We start from the raw sequence: 7,795 nt of genomic DNA, 5'->3' as shown, positions 1-7,795 counted from the left end.
TGAGCTTTCATTGGCAGGGCAGATTGTATCTATTTTTGGAGGTGTTTATGAGCAGATGTAAACATTCCTGTGGGCAGTGGCGCAAAGTAACAGAATGCATTTGCTCAGTTTTAGTGCCAGACAGCAATAGATTAGTGGAAAGATGGGGAATGCCACTATTAGCCAAATAAAAGTGTTTCCTGTTCTAAATATATCTTAGTTTTAAGTGTTGCTTAAATTGCTCCCTCATGGATTTCTCTTATTTTTTATTTTTTTGTCTCAGTATAAGTTTCCAAAATTTGATTCAGCACAGAATATCCTCTTATCGTAATGAGGATACTGTATTTGTTTTTATTTTATGGTTTTTATGTTTGTTTTAGTCATGTTATATTTATATTTAACATGTGGTTTTGTCAAGATTCCTGTTTGGTAAGAAAGCTAACTCACCTATAACCAAATCTACCTAGTGGTATAAATAAAGTTGATTGATTGATTAAATATTTCATATTATGTAATTATCCTTGATGAATACAAAAAGCAGTTCTCTTAAATTTATTGATGAGGAAAGTGCAATCCTTTGTGCAAAAAGTAACTGCATTTGTTAGACAATAGCGGGTTAAACAGCCTCTCCAAGATTTCCACCTGACATGTAGAATCAAACTTCAAGTATAAAATAATTGCTGACCAACAAAAACGCAAAATTTCTCTCACATTTACCTAAAAATATAAATATTTAGGGGGGGAATGTTGTGTGGAAAAGTGAGATGATTTTGGAAGGTTTGTTTCCTGCTACATCTTAGAATAACAACATTTCACATGAATTACATCATACCATCGTCACACCTGGTGGTTTTGCTGTTTCAGGAATTAGACAATTTGTTAGCGCTGGATCAATTAAATTTAATTAAACTTATTTTTATAGTGCCATTTCACAAAAAGTGTCGTCTGAATGTACTTTAAACCCAGCAGATGGCATTGAGTCATTAGCTGCATTTCGTAAACTGGAATTATGAAAAAATGTGGTTAGTTTTAATGGAAACACTTTTTTTACCTTACAAAAGCCATGTGATCAACAATCGGATGTTACTACTGGCAGAAACAACTAAGAAGACGACAGGAATTGATGTCGCGTCGTTCTTTTTAATGACTTATCTCATGAAGAAACCATATCCACGTGTGATTTTAATTGTGTTATTTAATGGAAGCACCGAATTGTTTAATCAACATTAGCGGAATATTGACAAAGTTCTGTACACATTTGGAAACACAGTGTGTAACTTGCAGCAGCATTCACTCCTCTTGGACGAACATGTAGCGACAGTAAAAAATCGGTTGCATTGAGTCACTGTCTTTACAGCAATCCTTCATACTGAACAAGCATGTAGCGACAGTGGAGAGGAAAAATTCCCTTTAACAGGAAGAAACCTCGAACTGAACCAGGCTCCTTACCCCAAAATCCTCATGGAGAAAGGTTATGCCTAGTCAAAGTCTGGACTGAAATGTCATAAAATTGTTTGGAGAAACCACAAACATGCTCAAAATCTGAAACTAAACCTTGCGTCTTTTCACACAGACACAATCTACTCCCTTTTCTTGAGCTAAAACTAAAAAAACACAAAGAGACATGAAATAGTATCTGTGATTGGCATAAAGACATAATCATAAAGCTGTAATCAATCATTTCTGTGCTGTATTTATTTCCTTATCATCTACTAAAATCATGACTTCTGCAAACACTTCTTTTGTCTTCTACTTATCCTCTTCTTATTTTAACTCAAAAACACTCAGAGAGCTTAAATAACTACTTTAATTTCTTTGTGTTAGAAACAACATATAAAGAAATTAAATTTAAAACTTCACCAACTAACTTTTTGATTAAAAAACGGAGCAGTAAAGTAGATAAGTCAAACTCCATTAATGTAGTTTTCTAAATGTTTTTGATCACCTTTAAATGCACTCTTCTCTTTCCTTGAACCCACCTCTTAAAAACGCCTCAGTAGCCATTCGAAAACATCTGTTGTACCATCACTTTGTGTTTTTCACATTCACAAATTCCTCTCTTCTCCAGCCTTCTGCTCCCTGCCATTCTCATACTTTTCACTTTTTTTCTTTCTGTTATTTTTCTCAGGGCTGAATGTCTTTTCAGCATCAGCCTCTTTTGGCGCGCTACACCCACACACCCATAGCAACACGCCGTCGTCTCTTGGTAACAACATTTACGCAACGAGTGAAGAAACTGAAAATAAAATGGGCCTGGGTTTGGCTTAGAGTCTTTTATGGAGCAATATAAATAACTCTCCGCTTAACATGACAGTTTATGTTTCATCTGAATTTTTTTTTTCTCTTTCATTTGATTTTCACCCTTTAATCTTTCAAAGTTCTCAGAATCCTGTATATTGTTCATAGTCATTTCACTGTTAATCGCTTAAAGGGGCCTCAGAATTCCCAGAACGTTCATGGACAGTTCACATGAACCCCAGGCCATAAACACACCCAGCAACTAAACCTCCTACTGAACCAGAATGATAAGCTAATTATTTACAGTTTTAACAAGAAGCTGACTGCTGATGCATAAAGACTCTGACATGTGAGGTGCTTTGTAATAGTTAGAACACAAGAATAAAGAAAGATATTTATGATTTGTATCATAATGGATGTTTTGGGATTTACTGAGATCTGATGGATAAAGTTTTTTATTCTAAACATTTCCATTTCTGCTCCTGTCTGCTGATTTCATCATAATGCTATGTTTTAAAATTATCCATAGTTTTAGATGGTTATTTAGTTGTTTTGTGTGTATGCATATAATCTTAGTTTAGGCCAAAATATAAGCCATGTTTAAAGCAGCCATCTGTTATTAAACTTAAAGTTCTTCCCTTAAAGAAGGCTAGCACCTTTAAGCTACCTGAGTAGTCATTTTGTATCTCAGCATAAAAATGCACAGTTACCTTGTGATACATTAAAAGCAGTGTGCAGAGGTTGCATACTGCATTAGTCTATAAACAAATCATAATACACAGCAGAATAACTGGTAACACTTTATTTGAAGGGGGATGAATAAGACTGTCATGACACTGTCATAAACATGACATAACACCTGTCATGAACATGAATAAGCCTTCATGAATATTTATGACTGTTGTCATAAAGCGTCATTCGGTAAATTATGACACTTTTAATACAAAGTTGACATTATTCAAAATATCTTTATGACAACTTGACATTAACCAAGAAATCATTACTGATATAAATTTGTTATAAAAGTATTACTGATTGCACTATAAAAATTAAGTAACTTTATGTTATTAAAGGTAAAGTTTAAACAGAAATGATTTCCTGTTTAATGTAAAGTTGTCATAAAGACATTTTGAATAATGTCAACTTTGTATTAAAAGTGTCATAATTTACCGAATGACACTTTATGACAACAGTCATAAATATTCATGAAGGCTTATTCATGTTCATGACAGGAGTTATGACATGTTTATGACAGTGTCATGTCAGTCTTATTCACCCCCCCTTCAAATAAAGTGTTACCGAATAACCTAACCAAGGATGCTTTTCTGGGAACTTAGCATGCTAACATGGTTTAGCGCTACCTTCACATCATTCTGCAGTGTTCAGTTGTATTCAGAAGTTCAGTCTCACATTAATTCCACCTTAAAATTAATCAAGTTTCAGTTGCTTGTTATAAAGCAAGTCAAAGTTGCTAACTGTTGTGGTTAGGCTACAGGCTATTAGCAACCAAAGCTAATGTCTCTTCCCTTCTATTTGCACATTTAAAAAGCACTGCAAAAACATAAAAATATATTCTTATCAAGTATTTTTGGTCTAATTTCTGGTGGAACATTTTAATTAAGACAAAACTAACTTACAGGTATATTAGGAGCTTGTTTTAAGTCAATAATTCCTCAATATTGATGAAAATGTGGTTGCTTATATTAGATTATTTCATTTATAACATGGGAAAATGTCTTGTAAGTGAAATAATCTGCCAGTTGAGCTGGTACTTTTTCATCAGTGTTAAGGAATTATTTACTTAAACCAATCTCCTGTTGCTGAAAACATACTGTAAGTTAATTTAAATTATGCTAAGATATTTCCACTAGAAACCTTTTTTTCTCTCCCCTTATTTTTCACGTTTTACTGTTTTTTATGAATGACATCACCACATTTGTCACCCTCTTATATCTGTGTATGTAAATATCAAGAGGAGAGATTAATTTCCTGCTCCAGGTCCTGACTAATTCACCCCTCCTCATTTCATGTATCGCTGCTCTCAGGGCCGCCAGACACCGCTGACCGCTCTTTCCATCAGTGAACTAATCGAGGTATTGTGGATTGTGGGTGGAGGTAAATGACACTCCACCCCACTCCTCCATTCAGAAATATAAAAGCTGAAGAGAAAAGCATGGAAAGCTTTTTGCAGTGCAAACCTGACAAAATGCATTGAATAGTAACTAACAGAGCATGACTGTAAAACGTGGAAAACTGTTTTTCCCGCCTTCACTTTTTCTAGTTTCGCATCAGCAATTAGCTCTTACTCCAGACAAGGTGCCAAAACTCAGAGTCCCGGGGGTTTTACTCCCCGCTCTGCTGTCCCAAACTCTCCTCCCACTCGTCCGTGTGGGCGCTGCCACTCACAGCCTCTCTGTGCGAACGCCCACGCCCCTCTCTCAAATAAACATAAAAACAAGAATGCAGACAGGGAATGCGGGCGCAGACTGACTAATGCGTACATTTAAATGCTTTACTTGATTGCTGCTCTTGCACACACTCACACAAACACAAGTATGAACTGAGACAAGCAGAGGCCTTTGACTACGCCATTCAGAAGGGATCACAGGTGTTTAATGTATTCTGTGGACAGTTTTTGCCTTTATTGGTTGTTTGTTGTTCACCAACAGCAAGTGACTTTGTGCCACATTGCTGGCTCAAAGTCAAACTTCAGAGCTGAATTTTGATTTAATTTTCCTCTGGGATTAAAGCTGCAGGATGTAACTTTATAAAGAAAATGTTCTTTACATATTGGTTAAAATTATAATCATATTGTGACAGTTTGAGGAAAACTTCAATTTCCTCCACCTTGTCCCTGAGCTAATATTGCTGACTGAAGAAACGCAGCCCAAAAAAATAACCAATCAGAGCCAGGGGGCGGATCTTAACACTCAGTCATCCTCCTGTATGCGCTGCTAAATGTGCTAATGATGGAGAAACAACTTACCGTTACAGGAACACCGCTTATCTGCTGTCATCGGTGGCTATGCTAACTAGCATTAGCATTCTGGAGATCTGCTGACAGGGAGAAGTTGTAACAGTGAGAATAAGAGATGAGCAGCGCCACAAGAGACTCTGATTGGCAGCGCAATAGACTCGCCTCATGGCTCCGATTGGTTGTTTCTTGCCAACACTGGGATAAGGCAGACAAACTTGATTTTTAAAGATTATCTGTGCCAGGGACAGTTTTAACAAATATTTAAAAATATTTAGTTGGTAAAGTACTTCTGAATTAAATTAAAGTAAATTGAAGTGTTGTCCTCAGGGTCACATTGTTTCTGTTGGGCTGCTCTGTATCTAAAGTGAGGATGATCACAGTGAGGTCTGGGGGCCATTTATAGACCTTGGTCTGATTTTTGTGAGGCCCCCTGCCAAACACAATTAAAAATTAAATGAAACAAATTAGGACAAAACTACAACATTGAAGCTGAAATCTAAGTGTTTTCTTCCCAGTGTTCTGGTTTCCTTTTGTCAGCGAACCTCATCTTGTACTCTAAAACACACCTTGGTGCAAACAAATCTGATTTAAATTTCTGTGCTACAGCTTGGCGAGATACAGTGTTTTCAAATAAATTCTGTTTTTATTGCTGACAACAAATTGAGCTTCAAATTGAGCCAGAAATGATAATGTCTTTCATCTAACAGGGAAAACTTCCACAAAAAAAGTGATGATGTGTTTAATTAAAATAGTTAGTTTATTGGTGAATAAGTAAAGAAAATTGAGTCTTTGTGAGTTGCGTGGGTTTAAATCTCAGATGCAATTGCTCAATATACTCTTTTAATCTGTATATTTCCACTTTATTTCTTTGTTTTGCCTTGTTATGCATTTTTCATTACATTCTAGTGTTTTTAACATCCTTATTCTCTTTATGTCCTCTCTTTCTGTTGGATATTTTGTGTTTTCCATTTGATTTTCAACCTTTGACCTTTAATGAAGACCTCAGTTTTCTGTTGTTTTGCTCTGATATTTGTATTTTTCTGTGTAAACATGGAAGCAGGCGATGACCGGACGGTTCTCCCCTCTCATCCGAACACAAACCTCCTCCTGCCCTACTGCACTCTGACTCCAGCCTGTCGCCTCTGCTCTCCGTCACAGGAGAGAAAAATCCTCACAGCTTCTCCGTCTCTTTCTGAAGTCACCTCAGTGTTTCCTCCTACAGGTGTGTGTGTTTTCTGTGGGAAACGGAGGGGAAATGTGGGCTCAGTCGTCAACTGGGTTATGAAACCAGCACCTACCCCTGGCTGCTGCTATTTCTGGATCCTGCAGAGGATATATGCGGGATCTGCTGCCCCCTGCTGGCTGAAATGACTCTGGTCCAATTACATAAAACAGAGGCTGTGTGACTCATCATCCCCCCCCCGCTGAGGACAGATGGAGGTGTGTGTGGTGTTTGTGTGTGGGACTGGGCGGAGGAAAACAGCGGTGGACTCTTAAATAAGGGCTTCCCCCTTTCTCTCTCTCTCTCTCGCTTTAACTTTCAGTTTTTTTCCATTTTTTTCTGGGCCAGGAGCTTCAGTAGCTGCTGTGAAACAGTGAGTGAGCAAAAGTAGCTATTTTTAGCCTTCAGTCTGCCTCTTATAACCAAGAAGCACATTTTAGACCATTAATGGCACAAAGAGATGCGATTAGTGGCAAATATCAGGCTGCAGATGAAGATTATAAATCTGCACACATGAGGATGATGAGCCGTAACAATGAGGCAGCACTCTAGTTTTTAGTCCACCTTAATATTATTTAAATAAGCAAAATAAACCAACCTAATTTTAGATATATGACAATTAATGTCTATGGTTGGACCACATGCAGGTTACCTGCAGTTGAAACCAGAAACAGACATTTTTTTTCTCACTGTCTGAAGTTAACTTATTTATTAAAGATTGCTGTCTCTTAAACATCACCAGATGATGATGTCATGGGTTTGGAAGCTTCTGATTGGCTGACTGACACAATTGAGTTAATTGCACTGGTTTCTTGTTTGACACGATGAGAAGGTCAAAAGAAATCAGCCAAAATATCAAAAAGAAACAATTTACTGATGTTTGAGGTCGATGTGTTCATCAGATCAAACAATTTTGAATCGATGAACGCAGCAGTTCAAAATATGAATTATAATATGCTAACTATCATATTTCTGATGTTTTTGGTCCAAAATCTGCAGATTGATCCCAAGGTTTCAAAGCTACAAAAAGAAAAAAAAAATCTGAAATTTTGAGATTAAACTCAGAAATGCTCTAGAACAAATTTTTGAAAATTTGCTACTTTTTTCAATATTTTTTCCTAGAAAAGTTCCGAGATGAATCTCAAAATTTCAGTGTTTTTTTCCTAACAATTTTTGACTTTTAAAACTCGGAAATGTCCAAGTTTTTTCTAGAAGATTTCAAAGGTTTTTGGTGAAATTTTTAATCTTTTTAAACAGCAATGTCCTTTTTTCCTGAGTTCTTTGGAGCAACTTTTATTTCTGAAATTCATATCCCTATTTCTGTGTTTTTGGTGGAAATTTACTCTTCTTTTTATATATATCTACAGGAGCCCTGATAC

Source organism: Poecilia latipinna, unplaced genomic scaffold (assembly GCF_001443285.1).
Source record: "Poecilia latipinna isolate Pla-1442-1.1 unplaced genomic scaffold, P_latipinna-1.0 Scaffold1785, whole genome shotgun sequence".
Classification (NCBI taxonomy): Eukaryota; Metazoa; Chordata; class Actinopteri; order Cyprinodontiformes; family Poeciliidae; genus Poecilia; species Poecilia latipinna.
Note: the sequence above shows the minus strand (reverse complement) of the source record.